This window comes from Pholcus phalangioides, unplaced genomic scaffold (genome assembly GCF_987345545.1).
Source record: "Pholcus phalangioides strain wild (caught in Gottingen) unplaced genomic scaffold, Ppha-v1.0 ptg000017l_1, whole genome shotgun sequence".
NCBI classification, from domain to species: Eukaryota; Metazoa; Arthropoda; class Arachnida; order Araneae; family Pholcidae; genus Pholcus; species Pholcus phalangioides.
The window spans coordinates 33,261,749-33,283,794 of record NW_028301610.1 but is presented as its reverse complement, the minus strand read 5'-3'; the positions used below and the strand labels follow the sequence as shown (position 1 = coordinate 33,283,794).

At 35.6% G+C, this 22,046-nt stretch overlaps 1 protein-coding gene across 1 annotated transcript in view; it reads left to right on the top strand.

Annotated features, from left to right (window-relative positions):
* The first annotated feature begins 9,819 nt into the window (after positions 1-9,819).
* Positions 9,820-22,046, top strand: part of LOC149072935 (anoctamin-7-like) — a 53,305-nt gene continuing 41,078 nt past the window's right edge. The window contains exon 1 of the mRNA XM_089246428.1: positions 9,820-10,108. The gene's annotated coding sequence lies outside the window, so the exon portion shown is untranslated. The remainder of the gene's footprint in view (positions 10,109-22,046) is intronic.

The window sequence follows — 22,046 nt, the reverse complement described above, 5'->3', positions numbered from 1 at the left end:
ACAGTTCGGTTTTAATAGTACAGTGAAACGTCACTACACCGATACTCGATATAACGATAAATCCTACAACGATGTTTTTCTAATCTTAAGGCACTCGCGGATCATACGTACAATGAAAGCATTCGCAATTGGTTGCTCAGTAATTTGTACGGTGTTGTGAATGATTCTTGAGCTGTTTGAAATGAACCCACCTGGAATAGGTTTTTTCAATGAACCCAAAGGAAGTTTGTGTACCCATGAACGGATCAGAACCACTGTAGGGGATCGTTCGTTACAAGATCGGCGCGCTAATGTACGCGCGAATTTATCTATAGCCTAATTAATAATAAACTCCTAAAATATTAAACTCCTCTCGATACAACGATATCCTTTACTACGATAAATCCCTCTTTTACTATATTTTTAAAGAGATTTTGAAAAGGCTACTCCGATGTCTTTCCAATATTTGAAAATCACCTTTATTACATTTTTAAACTCGTCACCTGTTTTTGTGTAATGGCGTCTAATCGATATATTTTGCATCACCTGATAACCGAAAGCGATATTATCGGTATAGGAACAAAACATTTAATCGAATTTTATTAATCGAGTGATTTATTATGCATAATGTTTTTTGCGTCAAATAAATACAACAAAACCTCTCTTTTGTAGATAACGGCGGGACGATAGAACCCGTCCGTAAAAAAGGAGACTCTTATTGAAACGTGAAGCCTTTAAAATAAAACTGAATTACTTTCTGTGAATTTAAAATGCTTTTAGTAAGTTAATAACTCAAAATTTTTGTCTGGAAGAAATTCCTTTTGCCCCCACCCCCAAAGGTTGCTTTTCAACCGTCTAGGTCACTGTTTTGGTCATTCAAAAGCATACACACGCTCTAGGTCACTCGCTGACCTGGTCCCTCGCTCTGTAGATCATTCTTTTGGTCATGCACATGCTTGCACAAACTCTAGGTCACTATTTTGGTCATTCACAAGTTTGCTTGCATATGCTCTAGATCACTCTTTTGGTCATTCACATGCTTCCACACTCTCTACGCCACGCTTTTGGTCATTCACATACTTGCGCACCACACAAGGTAACTCTTTTGCTCACTCACTCACATGTAAATTCTCTAGATCACTTTTTGTTCTCTCACTGACCTAACCTCCAGCTATCTAGGCAGAGGTAGATTTATTAAGGGTTATACAAATTTTATGCTCTTCTCCCAATGTTCTTGGCCAATCATTCTTCAAAGTTGATGCCCCCTCTGAACTTACTGCCCTGGGCTATGGCCCTCTAAGCCCCATATAAATACGCCACTGCAGGGGCCTTCACAGAGTGAGGCTAACAGGGCTTCTCATCATTTATTTTTTCAAGTCTACAAATTCACTATAGTGGGGTCTAAAAATACAAAAAATCTGAGCAAAGCCCCCCTCCCCAAAAAAAAATAATCCCCTAGCTCTTGAGCCCTGCTTCAGAAGGTGGGCTTTTGTGTGAACATAGCCTCTCTATAATATCTGAAAATATAGGCCTCGGCCCCATCCAATAATTTAAAGCCTTTATAATTTGAAATCTTTCAGGTGCAAATAAATAAGTATCTAGATTAAACGTTGCAAATGGATCCCGCTTATAACATTTCTCCAAAAACCGTCATAAAAAACGTTGTAAGCGGAAAAACGCTTTATACGGCAAATATCAATGAGTATTAGTGAAAGATGGGATCATGAAAATGAATCGTACTAAGAGGGAAAAGGTTGTAAGAGCAGTGCCGCGACCAGATTTTTGGTCAGCATTTTGCCTTCCTCCCCCCCCCCACCGTAATGTTGAAGGGAAATAAAAGGGGTGAAATGCGCCCCCCCCCGGTCCAGTGCCCGGGGCATCAAACCCGCCTCCCTCCTACGAGGTTTCGGCCCTGAGGAACAGGAATCTACTATAAAAAACTGATTGTATGATGTCAGATGTTCTGCGGGAATTAAACTGAACAACGATAGAAATCTTTTCAGACGAAAAAAATCTTAAAATTAATATTGTGCACTTGATAATCATAATAAATTATTATTTAAAAAATGCTAATCATTTTATTTTGTATGAAAGTAATCTTTTGTTATTTAACGTATCTGTGGTGGAAAAACATGTTTTTGAATAGGTTTCTGCACGAAATAGTAGCACGAATAGTCTGCACGAAATTGAAAGAGGAATTTATTATTTTAAATCATGTGGAATAAGAATTTCATTATGCAATTTTTTTACTCTTTTTTAAGTTTTATTTCTTATTTCTATAATTTTTCAATGTTATATTTTAATACTTATAAAATATTTTCATATTTTATCTTGACTTCCTACTCGCATAAACCCGATTTACCATTCAGTATTTTGTGTATTTGTGTATCCAATGTTTTGTATTTCCTGATTAGTAATTCCGAAACTCGTGCTAAGGGGGGTTCCAAATGAAAATTTTCATCCTTTATGATTTTTTTTATTTTCACAAACGAGAAATTTATGTTTGAAGATTGAGAGTGATTTTAATGTTCTTTAGTCGGAGTCGGAAGCGCACTTGCGGTTATGCCTCCCCCCCCCCCCCCCGTGGACAACACGATTTTTGCCGCCCTTCTTCTATTCTAGTCTAATTTCCTTGACTACTCTTTCCTCGAATTCACCACCCTGTGTGCTATAACCCGCTTGCCTCTGCCCCACTCCTGCAAGTACACATGCGACACACACTCCTGCAAGTCACACCTCTCTAAGTCACTCTTTTAGTCATTCACATGCTTGCACACTGTTTTGGTCATTGTTTGGTTACTTGCATACGCTCTAGGCAATGCTGTCTTAACGCATGTCCTCCCCCCACTGGCAGGGACCTCAAGTGCGGGGGGGGGGGGGGGAAGCCTCGTGAAAATGATATCTGATTAAAATTTTCGAAAGTAAACATGTCTCGCCAGGTAAAGGGCCTCAGAAAAATCACTTTGCCCGAGGGCCCAGGATGCGCTTAATTAAGATGGCCATTCAGTGAACTCGTCCCTCACTCTGTAGGCTCCTCGTTTGGTCATTCACAGGCTTACTCAGGTTCTAAGTCACTCTTTTGCTCACTCACGTGCTTGCAAAATCTCTAGGTCACTCTTTTGGTCATTCACTTGCTGTCTGGGCAGAGGCTTATATATTGAGGGTTATACAAGTTTCACCGCCCTTTTCCCATTCTGCCCATTTTTTTTGCCACTCACTCCTCAAATTAGCCGACCCTCTAAACTTGCCGCCCTGGGCTACAGCCTGCTAAGCCCTCTTTAAATAGGACACTGTCTTCAGTGGTGGGACATCCGGTTTTAAAATCTGAGTGTTGCAAGAAAAAAAACAAAAATAGCACAAAAAAAAATATGAAGATCGATTTGAATAATTCTGAAACTACTAGAGATACGGATTATTATAGTGCAGTAGACTCCCGCTAATCTGGCACATATCATACCAGGTTGTGCTGGGTTACCGATATCTCCGAATTACTGCAAATTGATTGATAAAGTCCATTTAAATAATATAAACTTCTGCTCATAGACATGTTCTGATATGTTTTCCTCTTCTATGCTCAAAGAAAACAGGCCTAAGAACACCAGATTACTGGAGGGATTATTGAGAGTCCATCTCTATACGTAGTAGTATGGGGTACTTTATTTGAAGACAAAGAATATGGGTTTCCGACTCAAAAATTTTCATAAATCGAGCTTGAAATTTTTAATGAATTTTATTTTATTTTATATCGTCTTGTTTGAAAATTATAAGCGGTGAATGAGGAAGTTAAAAGGTATTATTTGTGAATACAGAGATGTCATCAATGGGCAAAAGCTTAGTGTTTTTAACTGTAGTGTTTCTTTCCATTAGAAGAGAAGATATAAATTTAGTGTGGTATGAAATTTTTTTTTAATTTCTAAAATCATTCACAGAAAGACAAATTTATTGTCTAGAACGTGAGTAATTGAAAGAAGTATGCTTAATGTTCCCTAAACAAATAGCCAAGTCTTCAACGCGTATTCGTGAATACCAAAAGTTGCTGAAGTGAGCGGAGCTCGGCTGTGGACGCTTGAGTTTCCAGCTGTGGTTCCCAACCTTTTCTGTGCATACGCCAAGCAGATCAAGAGTAAAGACTAAACAAGGTACTGAGCGAAACGAACAGAGACCACAGAGGGCCCACCTGAGGGACCCTCATGGATAGAAAGTCCCTTTGGTCAGGTCCAGTGCTGGGTGGCAAGGGCTGAGCTGATATGAATAGAGTACAAGCCAAGCAGAGCCAACTGACGGCCCTCAATGGGCTGGCAAATAAATGGAATACCGAGCGAGACAAGCAGAGACTACAGAGGGGGTCCATCATTGATGTAAACGAAGCTCGTTTGGCCAGTCCCAGCGGTGGCACGCAAAATCTGAATAGATAACAAAACTATCCTGTGCTGTACTGAAACTGAAACTGCCTTATCATAGATCTTACATGTGAGAGGGCAAAAGCTGCTCCGCTTAGGTTCAGCTTTTTTTTCTGATAGCATGTGGCCATTTGAAGTTTGAGCGGTCACATACATTTTTCGCAAGCACAGTCCAACCCGTCACGGGTAAGGGATTGCCATTGTGTGTATGCAGTACATACTTAATTGTCGCTATGGTGGTCGAGTGGTCATAGTGACGCGATGTCCTGGGTTCGAACCCCACCGTCGCCACAGTGGTGGTCGACTGAAGTTGGTTGTCTGTGGTTTCCAACTTCAAGACGCAAATGCGAGCCGATCTCTCTTTTAAAAAGTCCCGCCAAAGAGCAACAGACCTACAAACAATACAAATGTAATTCAATCATAACACATCACTCACTTCACTTCTGAAATATAGATGGCGGCACTGAAAAATCAAACACAACACTACATACGCACTCAGACTGTTAAGGTACATACACAGTTACACTTCCGGTACAACTCACTAGGTGGTAAATCGCCCATAGATGGTGATAGACCTGAGTTGTGCTCGGTTTGGAAAAGAAGTGCATACTGAATTGATAACTGCTTTGTTTTCGTGTGTGTCGAGGTTTTTTTTTCTTCAAATATTCAAGAATCGTCTCTACTAAACGAGGTTTCTGGTATCCGAGGTAGCTCAGAATTGGTTTCCTCTGGTTAACCGAGATCCTTATTTTATTCATATTATTTTACATAATTGTTATCAAAACGTCGCAAAGAGAAACGTTTAATACTTTCACAGGGATAAAAAAATTACATTATTAAGGAAAGTATGTACCTACTTTGAAATGAAAAAGCTCGAAAAAAATACTTATCGAATAAATACGGATGTATTTTTATTTGTGTATATTGTTTTGACCAGTTAACTGTGAGTCTTAATTTTTATCAAGCAAAGGAGAAGGAAGTAGGATTCTAGGAGCATTTTAAAATAATAATTCTTCACATGCATTTGATATTCTGCTTCCTTTTCATCTGCAAAGTATTCATTTATTTGCACAATTGCACTCGATACTGTTAATAAATTTTTTTTTTAGTTATTAATGTGCATCAGAATTAACGTGGTCCTCACTGACATTCCCAAGATATCTTTACGATCTGCGCAGGAAATTTGTTAGTAGACATCTACTCAGTCAGAGGCTAGCTCCCAAACCACTCGACTGCCAGGCGGATAAGGAGGTCTTACTATGTTTAAAATATAACACATTATTCAGTCTGCCCCTCAAACTTATAGCGTTGGTATTTTTGGCGAGGGTAGCTGGAACAATGTCCAAATTTATTGTCAAAAAAAAGCTAATTCATTAATTGTAACATTAATTACTACAAGCAATTTCTTAAATAAGTTTGTTGCTTATTGAAAAAAACTATAATTTCTATTAATATAAATTTTAATTTAGTTTTAGTTTTTAATTAATTTAAATTTTTAAAATTCAAAGTTTTAAATAATTTAAAAGTATAAATAATTTAAAAGTATAAATAATTTAAAAGTATAAATAATTTAAAAGTATAACTGACCAAAAAAAATAAGAAATAAATTCTTATAATCACAAAAATGTGATCAGTAGGACTATGAGGTTGGGGTACCAGAAGTTTGAGAATCACTGCCTTAAGGGGTCCACGGGATATGTTTCAGAATTCGTACAACCGTTCTCCAAGGCACTACTCTCAACTTCTGTTGTAACGTAGTCCAGAGCAGCGGTTCTTGACAGATGCTCCGTGTGCACTTCCCAGGGGCTCCGTTGCCGCTCGAGGAAAATAAAATTAGTCAGTAAGTTTAATAAATAAATGAAAAAACGAGGCCTACGGGGCTCCGCCACAAAAAATTATATACTAAAAAGTGGTCCGCGAGTCAAAAAAGTTTGAGAACCGCTGATCCGGGGCTAGGTGCCGGAATGCTGAGGCTGTGGTCATTTCGGCCCCCTCCTGAATAAATCTTCTAAGGGGGCGTAGTCCCTCCTAATATAATTTTCGAAAAAAAAACAATGCAAAGCCCCTTCCCTCTCCTACCTACGCGCTTGAGTCCCGTATATACGGGACGACAAGCAACTTTCAGCCGCCCGTCCAATGTTATCTTCATGTTGCCGCCTCTGGTCCAGGGGTTCTTGATTCTCTCGGTGATTGACCCATGGGCTTCCCAAGGATGAGGGGAGCGGGAACTAACAGTGCCCTAAGTCTGGAGCCCGGGATGTGAAACCTATTTTATTTTTTTGTTTTCTTTTAAACTATAAACTTACTTCAGAAGGGGTCCGTAGAAAATCCTCTGGCCTGGGGACCACCAAAGTTAGGGACCAAGCCGCAGGATCTGATGACCAAGATTTGTGTGATCAAAGTAAATTCCCGAGAAAGTGATAATTGAAAACATTGCTTTAAATGGTTAAGCGCTACCATGGGCTTTTAGTTTTTTGTGAAAGGTGCTTTTCAACGGAATTTAATAATGAAGGGGCATTTGTTCATTGTCACATTTTTCATTCCGATTGCCTATTTATGATTTATTTCTAAATGGAAAAGATTGCCCTCCGCCTTCTTTCTGTGCAATACGTGGCATCAGATGTTGAAAAGAGAACTTTTCTCACGACCGACGGTTCATAATAATGTTTTCTTATTTTCTTTTGTGTGGTTGGTCCCACACAGTGCCCCAGTGGTTCTTGACGTTCTTGAGGAATATTTCAGGAATAGAGTCATTGCTTTAAACTATTCCACATTCAAGAACAGACATGGATTGGCGTCCATACTCGTTCGATCTCACCCCTGCGACAACTTTTTGGGGGGAACATTGAAAGGCACGGTTTACCGGAACGAGATCCTGCAACACTGGACGAGCTTCAAGATTTAATCTGTGAGGCATGTGCGCGTCCATTTCCATTGACATTACGGAGGGTGACTGAAAATTTCATTCTCCGTTTACGCTATCTCTTTGCTGCGAAAGGTGCACATTTTGAATCAACTGTAATGTGATTGCTAAGGAAAGGTTATACCGTACTTTTTGGACTGTGCATTGTGACTACGACGTATAGCTCCACCTGTCAGCAACATTTGTAAGTAATTTTAAAACTTTTTTATCAGAATATTTTAGAGAGCTTTCAAAATAAACACATACCACTTGTTTCATTGTACTATCTACCTCCGTTTCCAAGTTATTTAATTTTAAAGTAAGGCAGTCCTTTGTTTGACACTAGGTATATACAGTATACATTTTTTTTAATGAAAACAACTCTCGAACTCTGAAAATATTGGAGGAACCGTAAAAATTTAGGTGGATAAATGAAAAGACACCAAAGCGCGAATGCGTTCATATAAAGACGAACGTCGTGTGTTTGTTAAAAATATCAAAACCTGAGAAACCGGACGAACAATCGGCCAATAATCACAATGCAAAATACTTTTTCAGGAAGATTTTTTCTCTTATTCAATTAAGAATACGCACCTTATTTGTGTTGTACAGCCAGGGCCGCAACTAGATGCTTGGTCACCCGGGGCAAGCGTGCATTTTGACGCCCCCTTGTAATGTTGAAGGAGAGGTTTCAGAATGAAATTTGCTCCTCCTCGGGTCTAGCGCCCGGGGCACGGGATCCACCTGCACCCCCCTAGTTGCGACCCTGTGTACAGCAAGTAGAAAATGGCATTCCTTGTTAATTATCTTTTTTGAGATAGAAAAATTCCTGAAGAAAAGTTATTGTCAATCATTTTAAAGCTTACAAAAAATTTAGAAATCTGCACATTTATTTTAATTTTAAAAAAACTGAAAATCAATCTTTCAACTGGTTTCTTAAAAATTTGGTAAAAAAGTAATTTTTTGTCAGTTTCAAAATTTTTTTTTAGTATCTCCCATTATTTAGTTGACATGTAATACATGTCAGTAAATAATGGCAGATAATTGAATACTAAAATATACGAACCCTTGGATCACATGACATGAATGTTAAGTTTTGCTTCTCAGGTGATTTTCATATAATTTCAGCATTGTGATCACTGACTGACCTTGTATGAGTGTTCTATTGAGAGTTTTATTTATATACAGTGAAACCTCGCTAAAACGATACTTGATATAACGATAAATCCCTCTACAACGATATTTTTTCAAATCTTGTTTGGAATTGCCAATATTCTAATGCTAAAATTTTCTGCAACGATGTTATTACAACGATATCCTTCACTACGATAAATTTCTCTATAAAGATATTTTCAGCGGAGAATTAGAAACTGCTACAACAATATATATTTTTTATACTTCGCTAAAAATCACCTTCAATGTAATATAATGTAATTATAAGTTTTTGTTCTTTCAAGGATGTTTAACAACACCACTATTTTGCATTATCTGCCCTCGGAAGGTGTTAACCCATTTTGACCGGTACCTCATAACATATTTGAGAAGTTTCAAAAAATTGGTTTTTTTGGGCTTATTTTTCTTTGCAATTTACATAAATTTCGAATTAATTTTTTTAAATAATGTAAACTAATTAACTTAATTTAATTAAAAAATTAAGTTTTATTTTTTATGTAGGATGACTGGCTACTTAAATAACATACATTCGATGTTTCAAAAAATTAGACATCTATTTAGCATGGTTTTTTTGTAAATTCCCAATTAATTAACTTTCTAATTAATGTTAATTAATTACCTTAGTTTAATCAAAAGAATCGATAATTATAATTTTGATGAACCTCATGCACCATGTGACTAAAAAAATTGGGGGAAAAATATTTTTTCTATTTAAAAAAAAATTATCTTTGTTCATGGTGAGAAAAAAAAAATTCGGATAGAAAATCGGAATAAAATTTCTGAAAAATAATAAAAAATCAAATTTCATTGTAAACAAATTAAAAAAACACTATAACACTATGACACTCGTTAGACCTTTTAATAAATGTTTATTTCGTACAAAAATTTGAATGAAAAGTATATGAAAATTTTTTTTTAAACGAAGCGTTGCGCAAATGAAACCTCAGTCAAAAATGGGTTAAACGGGAAATTCCGATGAGTATTAGTAAAAGTTGGGAACACGAAAAAAAGGAGCGTATATTAAGCGGGAAAACGTTCTAAGTGAGAGAGAGTTATAAGAGGAATCCCCACTGCATGAAGTTTTATTTATTTTATTGATGGAATTTTACAATATTATAAAAAGCGGCTGAGATTCGTTGATGATTTTTTTTTATTAGTTTATCAATGGCCGGGAATGAGAACTTAGGAAGAATATTTTATGACTGTGTTTGGATAAAAAGTTATTGAATGAAATCGATTGCATATAACGGCGACATCTGTCTTTCTTTCCTCATACATTTAGTTTGAATACGGCTCCATAGATGGCAGAGTTGAACAGTTCCCGTTTTTAGTTGTCTTTTTTTAAAGAAGAAACATTCATCGGTTAGTGTAAGATGTGCCGCTATAACCATCGCAACATGCGGCTTTTCATCGCAAGAGATCTCCTGGTATTCGGCAGTGAAATTTCTGTATCTGAAAACTTGACAAAACATATGCAACTTTCAAAGGGTTCTGCTCTATTTTCTATGGGTTTCCAAAATGTTTGCAAATGATTCTCACTTTCTATTCTAACTCTAATTTTCAATCACAATTAATCTGCTGTAGTTGCGTGTGACATATTGATCTCAACTTAGCTATAACATGCGCTTCTGTGTTGGCACTCTTTTTGTATAAGGTAAGGTTTATAATAATCTATTTGCTTCTGCGATTAAAATTTCCATGTTTCGTTTATTTTTCAAATTCTCAAACTCCTCGGCTTCTGCCTATGCATGCTATTAAATTTACTAACAAAAGATATTAAAGATATATTTCTAAATAAACATTGACATATTTTCAAATTTTTCTTTGAGTTGAATTAGTTTTCAAATTAATTTATGATGAAGTTAGAAATTTAGAAACTGGAGAAATGGAATAACGGGTATATGATGTCAATTCTATAAATATTCAAGAATTTATCTTCATCAATTTTTTTGTTGCTGCCTAAATTGCATTATAGATTCACGGAGTGGAAAACTAACTCTTGTATAAGTTTAGGGTGTAATTACAGCTGATAGTGGTATAAACTATTAGAATTATACGCGTACAGATAAACAATACGGTATGGGTTTTACCAAGAAGTTTCCAGGCCGGGTTACAGCGAAAAATAATCGATGCGGGTATGGAAATGTAGGTCATTTTGTGCTAGCTAATATTAGAATGGCCTATCTAGCAAAAAAAAGACATTTAATTAGGTCTAATATCTACAATAAATGTAAGTAATGTGAAACTAAAATCGTTTTTGGATACTCAATGGTTTCTTAATCAAAATCTTATGAAGGCTGTTCTTAGTACCTTGACAGAACTGTATAATGTACAGTATATATTTCACCTGTTTTTTTAATCATGTAGAAGAAACTCTATCCAAACAAGAAGCTAAACTATACGTAAATCAAATGGACTCGACACGTATAATGAAATTCCCTTTGAATAAATGGCTATTATACAGTAAATGGCGTTCAACATATTGTTGTAATGAATGGTTTTGGTGTGTCTGAATAGTTTTCTCAATTGGGGGTATTCGAAATTCTCTCCAACATTCTCATAGTCGTTTTAACGTAATTAATGGATTAGGTGAGAAATTCTCCGGCGAAGTTGCTTCGGTGTTTTAACTCCAAAGTCGCTACTTGATCCCAGATGACCAGTGAACGTTTCGATCGAATATTGTTGTGTGACCTGGTCATTATAACTCATCACGTGTTGAGTGTTGCGGTGATTCCCGCGGCAGCCGCTATCCCATTAGCAAATTTCTATTAGCGAATTTGCTGTGATGGAAACATTTCTGTAGCCGCGTTGTTAACGATTTTCCATTACAAGTTTGATAAATTTTGCAAATTTATCAAATTTACTGGTGATTATGTATAATCCCCAGCTCGTATTGGTATAAATATGGTAAATCGTCATTAAATTACTCAAACTTACTAGATATTTTGCTCAAAATTCAGTCAAGGATGATGGATTCGATCGGTGATGTTGATTATGTTTAAAAATGTTGATAAATGTGAAGGAACCTAATATCACAAGAATGATAATAATTTATATGTTTTTGTCGTTAGAACCCTTTCATTAATTTAATTTTATTTTTATGGCAAAATACGTGTAGTGCACCCATCACATACGGGAGAAACGGATAAATAGTTTAATATAAGTGATATTTTCACATGCTTTCTTCCAAACTTTCCAACTTCATTCGGGAATTATGCATAATCACCCGTAAAAGTAATGAATGCAGGAAAATTTATCAAACTTTTATATATCGAGACGTTTGACGATTATGCATAATAACCGATTTATCACATTTACCGTAACATAGCCTATATATACAACTAGACATAGAATGTTGGCCATTAGTACAAGAGACAAGGTCACTCTCTCTCTGTATTTTATGACTGAACTAATCACGTGTACGAAGTTATAAACGGGGTGGGGGGAGGGGGGTAAGAGAGATAACGTAGATGCATTTTCTGTGTTAATACTCATTTTACTTATTTTTTTTTAATACAAAACTATTATTATTAAGTTTAATTGAATCTATCAAGATTCGTATTGATGTCTATGGGCTTAAATGAGCTTAAAAGTGGCAGGCTAACATTTCAATTTGTAATTTGAAGATAAATGACTTTGAAAAATAATTCGTCTCAAAAAACAAAGTTACAGGAATGAAAAAGATTCGCAGCAGTGACAATTCCATCACGTTAAGATCAAAGCTCTTTTTAACATCGAACCATCTTAGAAATTTCTTCCGGTAGATGTCGTTGATATTCTAGGATTTTTAAACTAACCATATGATGTAGTAGGGCCTCTGAAAGTCTGAATTTTTGAAACGCGACATTCATACCTCTCTAATGTAGCGAAACATGACCCCCACATCCTGGGGCAGGCCCCCTAGGCTAGGATCTTTTGCGGGGCCCCAGAACAGATTTTCATGCGCCCCTTTATGATGAATTTATGCATGAAAAAAACAAGAAATGAAGAGAATCGTCCCGGGCCCCTGGGCTAGAGCCCTGTTAGCCCCACCCTTGAGGGCGCCATGCCTCCCACATCCTGGAATAGGTCCCCTAGGCTGGGATATTTATCAGGCCCTCAAGCCATACTTTTCACGGGTCCTTCTATAGTGAATTTATAGCATGAAGAAACAAAAAATGATTGTAATTGTCCCGGCTCCAGGGCTGGTGCCCTGTCAGCCACACCCTTGCGGAGAGGGTGGGGGCATGTCTGGAAATGTCGAAATATTTTCGGTTCTATAGACTGCCTTCGACAAAAAATTTAACGACTCGTACTCGCTCGCAAAAATCGTTGAGTAGTTTCGACTTAATTTTCAAAATTGGAATAACACAGCAATCAATAGAAATGATGCTTGTTAGTGTTGTTTCACAAAAAAAAAAAAAGAATCTCACAAATAGAGCTGTCTCAAGAGCATAATGGGCTCCCCTGGGTAAAAAACAGGACCGTAACTAGATACTTTGTCAGCCGAGGAAAGCACTCATTTTGGCGTCTCGCGTAATGTAGAAGGATAAGTTATATAAAGAGTGAATTCACACAGCGCCCCCTCTAGTCCAGCACTCGGTACCAGACCAGCCTGCTCCCATTTTTCTAGTCAAGCGCGGATCCAAAGGGGGCCATCATCCCCTCCCCCCACCAAGAACCGAATAATATGGGAGAATATTTTTTTGTTCTGTAAAATACGGGATGATCCAATACACTTACACAACAAGTCGATTTTCGACACACATCAGCCCGGATCCACCCACCTCCGCGCCATTTATTAGAGGAGAAATAAAGGAATATTGCTCCACTAAGCTCCATTCACAGCTGAAGATGTCTGCCTCCGCTCTATTCGCAGCTGAAGATATTTGCTTCGGCTTCATTCGCAGCTAAAGATTGCTGTTCCCCTCCCTCCATTCATAGCTGAAGATATCTGCCTCCTCTCTATTCGAATCTGAAGATACCTGCCTTCGCGCTCTAATCGCAGCTGAAGATGCCTGCGTCTACTTTATTCGCAGCTGAAGAAGCCTGCCTTTTGCTTAGGCACGGGTCCGGGGGTGGGGGTGATAGGTACGATCGCCATTCCCAAGGGCCGAATAATATGGAAAAATTTGTATGTCCCGTAAAATACAGGGACGATTCAATGAACTTACACAATTTATCCTTCCCGATGCATCGTCCTGGATCCGCGACTGCCCCTAGTTGCGGCCCTGGTAAAAGAAATGTACAGAGATTCCTACAGCTTGTCGCAACTAACGTCAACTGTAACGTAAAATTATCTTAATCAGACGCAAAGTCAACAAATCTTGATACCTTGAGCATGCGGTCATGTCGCTTGAATCACAGATCTACTTTGAAAATTATTTACGCGACGGTCACAGCATATTTTACTACAATTTATTTTTATCTTATACTATCCTTATTACATTCACACCTCTCTCTCTCTCTCTTTGACTAGAATATGTTCAATTATTCATCCGTATAAGTTTACGCATCTCTTCATTCACACAAACCCACGGAATAGCATCAATAAAATACACGGAAAGCCGTAAAAATAGGAAGCGTACGTGCTTTTCATTGTGAAAGCTCTCAGAGTGTGTGCCATCACGAACATCCGTAAGAGTTCCATTCCTGTCAACTAGATCTTCAAGAAAATAAAGAATTATAAGAAGGATTTCTCTTAAAGAACTACGAAACTTTCTTTAGGAATTCTCCTAAAAGAAAATTTTTCGGCCCTCTTTTCCTTCAGTTTTGCTTGTGGATCAATAAAATGTCGCATGAGTTGAAGCGATATAACGTCTATAGGAAGCCGAAAGGAATAAAAACATATTTGTTATATCTAAAAAGTGACAAAAATAAAGGAATTGCTTTTAGAGTAGAAAATCCATTGCGAGAAAAGTAAAAATGTGCTTACATGAAAATTTTTAGGCGAGTTGCGATTTCCATCCGGACGGATATTTGTAAGAAATGATGGGAAAAATGTTCCCGTTGTAGAATATTTCAAAAATTTGTTCAAGGAAAACGGAAATTTGATAAATGTAAATTCTGAATTCCCCATTTAAAAAAATGTGAGTCTATCTTTCTTTAAAATTCCGTTCCCTCGGGATTTTCTTGCAGCCAATTTGCATAATTGGAGTGCTATTTGCTTTTTGAATCAGTAACTACAATAAATAAGTTATTTTATATCTTAAAAAAAATAGATAAGTTGCTTGGAATTTGGATTTTATTTTATAATTCTATCAGTGAACAGGTAAATCTCCCGATGAAATAATTTACCGGATATTTTCCTGCAGCTTAGAGATGCAACAACTTTCTTTTTTTCATTTCCCTTTCAAGAATTGTCAATAGATTAACACTTGAACGTTGTCTTCATTCATTGGACGCACAAAAATTGGCGATGGTGATGATAATAGATAAGGGAATCGTGGACTAAACTACAGCTAATTTCATAGCACGCTATTTATTATCAGGTAAATGCAGCAAAACTCCCCCGGAAGCTCATCATTTCCAATTATCTTTGGCGACACAGTAATTATGCGCCTGCTGCTTCGAGCACCGGTGTTCTTTCTACGACTTTTAAAGAGTTAATCAGTCACTGAAAGTCTACCAGGAGAAAGAAAAGCTTCATTTTCATTATATTGAGGCGTTCCTCATATGCTAATGAAGTACAGACCAAATTCTCCCACATGCTAATGAGTTTAGACTGATATTTCGAGCTTGATTACTTCTTGACGGTCTTTCTCTAGTCGGAAAGTATTGTACTAATGAAAACGCATAATATCACTTTCATTACTTTTGTTAGACTCACATCCTCGACATTCGGCTTCTTTTGTTACATCATGGTAATTTTATGCACGTGAGAACTAATGTCGTGGAAGACAGTTAAATTTTATATTTGATCTAGATGAATGAAAATTGTTATACTAAAACCGGTTGATGCCCAGCAGTAGAGTGGAGCAAATTTTTCAGTACGTTTGGGTTTTGATCCCAGTCCACATAGATGTTTTATGCCAGTGTTTCTCAACCTATGGTTCGCGAACTAGAGGTGATCCGTGACGATGGTATAGGTCAGGCATCTTCAACCTGCTACTCGCGAACACCACGGTGCTCTCTGAAGCACCTATAGCAGAGGCGTAGTCAGGCATTTCGTTCGGGGGGAGGGGAACCAAAGTGATAGAACAATAGATTTGGCCATCTTTTTCCCTTTTTTCGGTCATTTTCCCACATTTCGGGGGGGGGGGGCAGACACCCACGTCCTCCCCCCCTCGCTACGCCCTTGACCTATAGTGCTCTATACTCGTGTCCGATTTCGTGCTCGTGAGCACTTAATATCCCGATTAAACCCTTGTACAAATTGTATGCAAGGATTAAACTCATCTTTATTTCATGCATTCGTATGTCAAACTTGTCGTAAGAGTGCTCTTCTTTTTGATGATGGGTATAGGCAGTGCTCGCGACTGGAAAAAGGTTGGAAACCTCTGGTATAGGTGGTCCATAAGCAGACTTGATAAAATTGATTCTAATAAAACTTAATTCTAATTGAATGAAAAATTATTCAACCTTTGTAATATTGATGTTAGTTTTTTTTCCATTTTTGGGGGTTCAAAAAAAAATTATACCTTCATATTGGGTTCAACATACATCATCGTGGAAAATGTCGGGAATTGTGATCCTACGGGATGCAATAAATACGGGGTATGACTAAATTTAGACAAAAAATGCAATTTATAGAATAGACTTAGCTTAAAGTCGAATTTTCAAAATTACACCAAAAATACTTCATTAAATTGCAAATAAAATATAAAAAAATTTCTTGTCAATCGGTTAATGTGTTCTTTCATAACAAAAGGAAGAATTAATGATTTATTATGTAAACGTATACAAGAAAAACACTGAACGCGATTGTCTCAGATTGCAGTTTTTGAGCTTATCCGTAAGATTAAAAAAAAATACCGCCCCTAAAATTGTAAAATTTTGCAAAAAATGTTTATTCGACACGTGTTAGTAAAATAGATCTCGAACTTAGATATCTGACTATTCGTTGGAATTTTATGAATTTTTAAAGTATGAAAAAAAAAATATATAAATTTCAAAAATTTAAAAATTCAACATATTTAAAATACTTCACAGTAGTCAATTGCTAAATCTGAGGTCTATTATTAGGGATACGTAAATTTCATATTTACGAAATAACCGCGATAAATACGAAATTCCCCAAATAAATGCGAAATTTGCGAATTTTGACGAATAAATGCTATAATTTGATTTTTTACTACTTTTTAGCGAAATCTGGGTAATTTATATTTTCTCAAGTGGGAAAGTCGTAATTTTGGTCCGTACTTGTGAGCGTGCTTGAAAGGGGAAACCACAAGCGTCACTTCTTTCCCCTCTGACATTGTGTTAGATGTGAATACAGTCGAGTTCGGTTATGACAAAGCCCCTTTGTGATTCGAGAAGTGTTGGTAATAATCAACAATAAAATCAACGTGTACGCTATACGCAAGGCGTTGGAATTAGCTTACGTACCAATAGCATGTGGGCCTTTTTGAGATTGTCGTGGACAAAAGCTTATGCGACACATAATTGAAATACATAATATTATAATAAATAATATAGCATGAATATAGTTTTTGATTGATATCTGAAAAGTTATGAAAATTTATTAGAAAACGCAAGATATACAACAACATGTAGACATTTTTGGAAATGTTAATGATTTTTTGAGTTGATGCAAATGGTTTTTCCCTTTGAAGTTGACAGTATTGTACAATTTAAAAATTCATAAAAAATAACCCCTCTGATGTTTATGAATTTTATATCACCAATCTCTCAATAATACACTTGAATTAGCAGAGCTCAACAGTGACTGAGTTGATTTACAACAATTTTCTTTAATCACCGCCATCAATAAAAAGATCACAAAATCATAAAAACAAGTAAAAATCCAATAGTTCGAAAGGCATAGACGATACATTTTTCACAGAAACACAGGATGTTATTAAATGCCAAAAATTTCATTGCCAAAATAGTTACATTTATTCTCGACAGGTAGCGCTAAAGTCTCATATTCAGCTATTCCGGCAATGAAAAAAATTATTGAAAAAATTTAGGTCTTTTTGTGGTAAAACGTCAAGATATATATATATCACCCGAATACAATAAATGTTGTATAAAAAGGTCTGTTTTTTTACTTCTTTTTCAGAATTTTTTTGCAGTATGTTAATATCCGGATTATTTTCTTAGTTAAGACCATTCGTTTGGTTTGTTATATCCACAGAGCAATTGCATTTTTAATTGATTTGCTGTATTTTTGAAATATTATAACATCCGTATTTGTTATGAGCATCTTATATCCACGGTTTATGTTATATCCGGATTATGTTATAAGTGCACTCGACTGTATATGCAACTTTTTGGAATTTCGGAAAAAGATGCTATAGAAAAGCATTTGAAAAATAAGGTTAAAATTAGGATAAAGTAGAGAGATATATTACTACAATTTATTCAACTAAGTACTTTAACACTTTCCAGTAATAAGGCCGGTTTTTTTTTTTAATGCAAAATCTTTTATTTAAGCTATGTTTTATTTATTCGAGAGGTTTTTTTGTGAACAAATGTGTGAAATTTGTTATTTGGAATTCATTACTGCGAATAAATGCGAAATTTCTGATTTTAAAACTTTTTTTTTTTTTTTGCGAAATTTACGTATCTCTATCTATTATACATGTCTATAACACATGGTGGATAAACATTTTTGCAAAATTTCAGAATTTTTGGGGACAGTAGTTTTTTCAAATCTTACGGATGAGCTCAAAAACTGCAATCTGAGAAAATCGCGTTCAAAGTGTTTTTCTTGTATACGTTTTCACTATAATTCATTATTTTTTTCTTTTGTTATAAAAGAACAAATTAAAACCAATTGACACGAAATTTTTAGTATTTTATTTGCAATTGAATGAAATATTTTTGAAGTAGTTTTTAAAAATTCGACTTTGTGGGTAGTGAGATCCCCTTAAATGCAATTTATTGCCTCAAATGCAATTTTGTAATTGCTGCTGAAATTTCTGAAGGGGGGGGGGGAGGAATGAAGAACTGCTACAAATCACAGTAAACAAAATTGTACTTCATGGGGAAAAATATTCAAAAATGATCAGATGGCCATATTTCATTGAGAAAAATACGTTAAACCGTGATCTTAAATAGAGTAAAATACTGGCAATCGCCAATTGTCATCAAAAACGTTGCCAAAATTACTCACAATCGCCAATTGTTATTAAACTTGCGGAAAAAACGTTGAACCTGAGAAATATGTGAGATGAATATTTATTGTCATAATTATCATAATACATAAATTATATTATGAAAACGCTGTGTATTCATGAACTTAGTAAATAAACATTACATATTGAATATTTATTGTATAAACAAATCGGAAAACCAAAATTAGAGGAATGTCCGTTTTAGGGACATTCTTTTAATTCCTTTAATAATATATAAATGTATTTAGTAATATATACAGGTATGACATCTCTATACTTGTTATGGGCATCTTTTTCTCAGTCACCTTGTTGGGCATTTTGCCTGTTGTGGTCTTGTATTTGTGTAATACGGGACACAATTGTCCGTCAAATTGTTTCAGGCATTCTAGCCCTTGAGTTCAGAAAGATTTAGAAACGCCGTTTTATGCTATTCAGAGTCTGAATCGGGGGTTCACAGTTCCTTTGGGGAAGAATTTTTTAAATTTATTAATTTGGGTCGATAGCTTTACTAGGACCATTGAAGTTAGATATACATATGTGCACCCTCAGGTCTTGAAAAAAAAAGAACCATTTAAAACCATTTAAGACCGTTTGTATTGAAAATGTATTTCCTCCGGGCGGGTACCTCTGGAGCGAAGAAGATACTTTTATTAAACCGTACATGCACCTCATAAACATTCCTCTGAGAAATTTCTAGCAAACATTAATGTATGTATATGTTACGGTCCAAGTTCAAAATTTAGCGTCTTCATGAAGTGGTCGGCCATTCCACCTAGACCTCAGACACTATCCCATTTCGTAGTAACGCTAGACCTGACACGGACAGTAACATAGGACTATATACGAAATATTTTTCTTTAAGGGCTTCGTGGCCGTCATTTTATTGCTAACATGGTTCGTGGTCGTCATCTTATTGAGACAGGGAGTCCGTTACCGCATGATTCCCCCCCCCCCCAAACCCGCTACTGCAGCCTGACCCCTCGACTGAGATTTTAGCAGACTCGAAGAAACTGCCAGAATTTTTTACGGGCCCCCTCTTTCGTTAATTTACAGTGTAAAAGACAAAAAAAAAAAAAAAAAAGATTCATCCCGGGCTGGAGTTCTACCAGCTCCACTGATGTAGGGTCCATGCATAGCAGTCATCTTATTGGCACAGTGGATCCGTGGCCGTTATCTTATTGTCATAAAAGATCCGTGCAGAACAAACGGTCAAGGAACCACTGGGTCTAAACTGTTCCACTTGATCTAATCAACCCATTTGAGTGTTTGACCGTTGTGTAACAAAGTGAACAAATGTACTTTTATTTGTTAAAATTGCTTTATTATTGGCTATAATTACCGAACAACAAGGAAACAAAAATTATATATTTTTATACGTCTTTAATAAAGTATATCACGGTTTTTTATTATTACCCTGAAATTTATTGTCCATTTAGTTCGGAGAAAACTTTCATTTTTGTCCAAAATTCAGGGAGTTGTATAATTTCTAAATCCATATATAATGTTTTTATGGATATTATCCATCGGCAAAAATAAAATAAATTGGGAAGATAAAAGAGATTCATTACAAATTCTAGACAACAGTAATCCAGTCTATCGAGGCGTAGGTTGGAAATGGAAATCATCATTTGTGTAGGAGTAGTATTATCTGTTGTAATGATATTTTCCACGAAAACTCACGGGAAATTAAATTTGAAAACTTTATTCAACATTATTTGTTGCGTTATAACATCAGTATACTGTATAAATATTTCAATCATAGAGATATCGTGGGTGTTTCCAAATTCTAAGAATCCACCTCCGCGACAATTGTTTTTCGGGAACTACAGCTTATAATTTGTTTGAATAGATAACAAATATGAATTTGCATTTCCAGCTGGATTTTGAGGATTTGGTGCGCTTGGCTTTTGTAGTTTCATGTTGTAGAGCTTCGTCTTGTTGAATATTATTTAAGTGTGATTGTGCGCTGCGCCAGAGTCTTGCTCCAGCCGTTGGAGAAACTACACCGACCTATAGTGTTATTTCTATGATGTAAATTTTCGTGGTGATTTAAATTTTTCATATTTTATGTTTTGGACAATTTGCCTTGGGTGTCTAAGGGCTGTCTCAACGAGTTCGGGGCGAGATTTTTGGGTATTTTATGGAAATTCATACATAATTACCAAATGTTCGGAAATGCTGAAAAATGTAGGATCTCCAAGAAATATACGTGCACTTAAAAAAATTTATGAGAATTTAGATTTAATGTGTGTAAAAAAATTCGTTCAAATTAATGAAAAAAAAATCATTTCAGAATTAGTGAAAAAGTACACTGTTCAAAACAATTAGGGAATATGTATTCTTTATTTAAATTTATTAAAAATTCATTTATTTAAATTTATAAAAAATTTATTTAAATTTATAAAAAATTTATTTATTTAAATTTATTAAAAATTCATTTATTTAAATTTATTAAAAATTTATTTATTTAAATTTATTAAAAATTCATTTATTTAAATTTATTAAAAATTTATTTAAATTTATTAAAAATTTATTTAAATTTATTAAAAATTTATTTAAATTTATTAAAAATTTATTTAAATTTATTAAAAATTCATTTATTTAAATTTATTAAAAATTCATTTATTTAAATTTAGTTGATGGTTAGTTATTTTATCATAACTCTTTATGAATACCTAACAGTGTTCTTGATCAATATTTTATCAATTAAAATGTTGAAAACCACAATTAAATAAAAATTACATTTTCCTTGATTGTTTTTGAGCAAATTAGTTTCAGAATTGATAAAAATGTTCAGTAATTTAGCCCGCACCCCTTCGTTTCCGCATCCCGTTGGCCCGACCGCTAAAGGCGCTACTAGGTCGCCTTTGCATTCTGTATTTGAGGTAGTCGCAAACCCACAATAACTAGAAGCAGACACCATAAATGACGAACTGTTTTTCCTTACACGTAAAGGAAAAAAATTGATCCCACCAGTGAAGAGAAATAACAGTTACTGGTGGGCCATAGTCTTTTTCCGTTATTCATTATTACTCCTGCATTACCCTATCAGTTTATGGAAGTCACTTTAATCACTTACCTTCAAAATAAATCGTGCAAACAACCCACTTGCAGGGGTAATGCTGACAGGGCTCCACTGGCTTGGAGAGAGTCGGAATTTACTACCATTAGTTTTTACACTGTAAATTTACTATAAAAATATATATAGAGTCCTGATATTTGATTTGGCCTACTACTACTAAACCGCGCATGCATCTCGTCCATATTTTACAACGAAACTTCTAACAAATGGGTACATGTCGTAATGTGCGTGTATATGTTGTGAACAAAACG